General features: G+C 30.3%; 1 long non-coding RNA gene across 1 annotated transcript; it reads right to left on the bottom strand.

Moving 5' to 3' along the window:
- Nucleotides 1-645: 645 nt before the first annotated feature.
- LOC138404680 (uncharacterized) lies at nucleotides 646-2,881 on the bottom strand. Its single transcript, XR_011238516.1, has 2 exons — nucleotides 1,927-2,881; nucleotides 646-913 (listed from the first exon to the last, which is right to left on the bottom strand). It is a non-coding gene; the product is annotated as an uncharacterized lncRNA (long non-coding RNA).
- Between the last annotated feature and the right edge of the window lie 1,968 nt (nucleotides 2,882-4,849).

Genomic DNA, 4,849 nt, shown 5'->3' with positions numbered 1-4,849 from the left:
CAAAATCGGTTGGAAAACAAAAAAGTTACAAAAGTCAGGTCGGCCGCCATCTTGTTTTTCTGAAATGTCATAATTTTTCCCTAGTCGAATCCCACTTCTGAACATATCTCCCATACATTATTATATCATTTTCTATCTCTTTCTAGGAGAACAATTATGTCAATCAGTGAGTGAGTGGTAATTGAGCTATATATAGTATAACTAGTATTTGCTCTGTGCGCGAGCTGCTAAAGCAGCTCGCGGTTACATTTACAAGTAGTAAAGACTTAATTTTATTGCATTAGACCAAATTTATTTATAATATAAGAAGATACGCGTAGTTGATTATGTATTCCTTTGTAGTGCTTTGCCAGGACGTCAGGTGTATTTTGAATTATTGTGATAGCAAAATAAATAATTTGATTTGAGTTTATTTAATATTCACTATTATATCGTGTTACTGAGTTCCAGAATTTCAGAATCAAGGTAGTTATAGATTACAGCATCGATGCGTTCGTTGTAGTTGCTCTTCCTCTGTAGCCCAGCGATAGATCAGCAACATCGACGCTGAGGGCTGTGTTATTAAGCTTGAGAACTTCAGGGCTTAGATAGATACAAGTTACGTACGCGGCAGTCAGAAGGATTTTGAAGGAAACGAAGATAGGCTTATATTAAATTAAATTTATTCTTAAATTCTTACATTTTAACCTTCACTTTACAGTTTTACATTATGGCGATCTAAATCTAATCTAACCTAAGTAAGAGATTGCGTTGAGGTGTGATGACAGAATGTGCCTCTTCACATCTCTAACTTACTTTATAACACATAACATACATCATCAAGGCAGCTGTGGATTGCAGCATCAACGCGTTAGGTGTAGTTGCTCTTCCTACTGAGTTGTGTATATATGACTGACTGGGAACTTTTGCCAATCTGTAATAGGATAAATGATAATTTAAATAATAATAAAAAATTATAACCTTTTTAGAGTAAATTTAATTATATAGAATTATAGACATAATATTTTATCTATATGTATACTACTAAATGTCTGTAATTTCGAAATAACTACCTCATATTAAGCTTATTTGAATTGTACTATACTAATTGTACTAAATCACACGTTTTTCAAATTTTGGTCTGTCTGTCTATTTGAGCGCGATAATTTTCGGAACGGCTGAACTTATTTTGACGGAACTTTTATGGACAATTAGTGGATTAACCAAGGTGTAACATAGGTTACTTTTTTAACAGATTTTTAAAAAGAGAATTGTGGTTTTATACCTATGTGCACCGAAATTACTGAACCGATTTGCGTAGTTTTTTTTTAAATCGGTAGATTGATAAATTTTGCGACATTGATCTATAAAAAAATTGGATTTCAACTTCTCAATCCTGATGCTGCATGGGACTTGACTACCTAAACTGATGGGATTTAGAAACTGTCGGTTATAAATTGATATTGGTGGTATCGCTACCTACCAAGTAAAGACTATCGTTGAACTCGAGGATCTTAGTTATTTAACCTTGATGCTGTAAAAGAATTTTAAGAACCTAAATCCACGCGGACGAAGTCATCCGCTAGTATATGACATAAAATACATTTAATCGTCACTATAATATGTGTATGAATGATAAATAGAAATGGGTTGTTTCGTTTTTCGTGCAAAACATTAGCTTTGCTGTCCAACGCGGATATATAGCCACCATTTTGGGTAGGTACGTTGTATATATTACCGAATAAATTTTTAAAAGTTGAAAAATAAAGTATATAATTTTTATGGGTGTCGTAAATATATTATGTTTTACAATTTTGTTAACTTGTAATAAATAAATACCTCCCTGGATTGATACTGAGATTAAATGACATTTCTGTTTTTAGGGAAGGTATATTGGATTTCTACTTTAAATATCTAAGGTATAATACAAATGTTATGAATACTCACCAGTTTTACGTAACGTTTGTGGTGCATTCTGAATTATGTGCGACGGTTTCTGAGGTTTTATTGTCAATAGACTGACCTAATCTGCAGTGGAAACTATGATCGTCTTGTTGTTGAGTCTGTTAACAAGCAAAAAATATGAATGCGTTAGTAAAACAATTATAATATAACTCATCTTTGTATTTATTTTTAAGAATTAGTTTCTGTTTTACATCGACTCCTAAAAAGGAGGTGGTTTTCGAATCGGTAATGTTGCGTATTACGTTTGAAATGATTAGATTTTTTTTTAAAATCAACAGTAGAAGTTTTGTGTAATACATTCAAGATCATAATTATATTAAATTTGTAGTATGATTTCATATTGTGTTCTTTTAATACATTTTTTTTCATGTAAATCAATTAAACAAATAGATGATAATTTATATTTTTAAATGGAATTAATGTTTTGTTATTCGTCCCATACTATATTTAGACATTAACTTTGATTAAATACAAAGATGAGTTAAATTTCATAAGTGCCAGTGCCTCGTTGGTAAGGGCGTATGTATACATGTAAAACGCTGGCAACCTGTGTTGATCCACACATTTAGTCAGCGCTGGTATATTGGTGTAGGTTGTCAGTTGCGAATTTCTATACTTTGTGTCAAACCAGCGTCTACAAACTTTTATAAGCGTTGTACGCGAATGAAAAGTTTCAATCTGCGTCAATGAAAGCTGGTTATTGGCGCTTGTAGTTAGTTTTCTACACGTAAGTATACGCCCTTAACAGCGGGGAGCACCACGGGCAGGTGAGGTTGGCAAATGACGATCGGAGTAGTCAACAATTCATGGATCGGTAGACTAATCCGAGCGTCTTTTACTCCCCATCTAACTACATTAACTACATCCAAACTAAGCAAGGGAAATGCCAAAATAACTAATAAAAGCATTAATTAAATACGGTCAATATTACTAAAGTGTACCTATGGCGAGGATGTGGAGTGTTTATGAGATAGTAAATTGTCTATATCTACAAAATATTACGAAGTAAATTAACAAATTTTATTTACAATCTACAATAATAATAATTACAGGCTTAATATAATATACTTATATTTATAATTGATAAAAATAATTTTAATAATGTATATAATATATAATTTATAAAAAATATTACACATCAATTAAAATATACAAAGTATACATATAAATATTGATAAAAATATTAATTTATATATAATGTATATAATTATATAAATATTACACATTAAATAAAATATATATAGTATACATATAAATATTGATAAAACATATTAATTTAAATATAATGTATATAATTATATATAATTTATAAAAATATTAGGTACATATTGATTAAAATATACATAGTATACATATAAAACAGTCAAAAGACTGTCTGTGAGTTAAAAGTCAGTATTTATAAAAAGAATAAACAATAAATTTTATTTATAATTTATAAAAATAATTGTAAATAAATTATGAAAATCAATATATAAAACAATAAAATACTTGTTTTAACTTATAAAAACAATAACTAAATTAATGAAACATAATCTACTAAAATAACTAAGCATCTTTACAAAGCAACTAAATGTCTGTCTTTAAGTTAAAATCATTACTTATGAAAAGAATAGCTAAATTAATAAATCTAATTTGCAAAAAAAAAAATCGATACTATCCATACTAATATTATAAATATGCGAAAGTATGTTTGCTTGTCTGTCTGTCTATCTGTCTGTTTGTTAGTTTTCACGGCTTATTCGTTAAACTGATTTTGTTGAAATTTGGTACAGAGATAGCTTGCAATTCGGGGAAGGGCATACGTTACTTTTGATCCCGGGAAATTAAAGAGTTCTCAGTCCGTCTGTTATTAAGGGTCACTAATATTTTTTGAACTACTTAAATACAATTACGTGTCATCTACTGTAAGTGATTGGAAAAAATGTGTGAAAGGAAAAAAAAAATTGAATATGCATCAATTACTTGGTAAAATACTTTGACTTGAGTATATGTAGTGTGTGTAAATGGTGAAGGTATAGCGAAGGCATTTTACTGCAATTTATTGTAGCATATATTGAATAATATGTGAATAACTATATTCATCAATCATTATGCGTCAATCAATCTTATTAAAATTTGCAATGCGGTAAATTGACTGTGAACTTGTTTGAATCAGAACTGAGGAGGACAGATCTGTTGAAAAGACGGATCTGAGAGATGATAGAAGGCTGTGTACAGTGTAGATGAGTGATTGACCAGTGAGGATGCATGGTCAATACTTTGCAGGACAGAGCAGACCGGGAAATTTGAGGAACATGAGTTGAAGTACTGGAGAACTTACCATTTTTGAACTCGGGATTCGCAAACGCGAATGTGATTTTGTATTCACGAGCAACTATTTATAGAGCGACTTGGAGCCGAGAAGGTAATTGCATGTATCATAAGCTCTACGCTGAGGTTTTGGGGAATAATAAACAAAGTTAAGTCTAGTCAAAGGATTTATTCAAAATAGGTAATAAATAACTCTTTTTGATAGTTAGTTGTTGGATTTGTAAGATATAGTGGTGATAATTATTACGCAAACTTAAAACTAAAGATACGAAGGTTTCAAATGCGCCTAGGTCTGAGAAGAGTCCACAACAATTTAGCCGGGTATTCTGTTTATTATCACCATTTTACAAAATTATTTAAACTTATTAGAACTTATCATTCCCAAGCTTGTTTATCATTTAAATAATCCTTTATATTGTAATACGATTTTTCAATTAGTTTCTGTTTTATGAAAATTTTGAACTTGTTGAGAGACATCTCCAATATGTTTTCCGGAAGCTTATTATAAAAACGTATAGATAGTTATTTCCCACTTTGAATTATCGGTATGGCATCCCTAACTGTAGCTTTTAGAGAGATATTTTTTACACATAGA

This window comes from Maniola hyperantus, unplaced genomic scaffold, assembly GCF_902806685.2.
Source record: "Maniola hyperantus unplaced genomic scaffold, iAphHyp1.2, whole genome shotgun sequence".
Lineage (NCBI taxonomy): Eukaryota > Metazoa > Arthropoda > Insecta > Lepidoptera > Nymphalidae > Maniola > Maniola hyperantus.
This window is presented reverse-complemented; position numbering and strand designations above follow the sequence as displayed.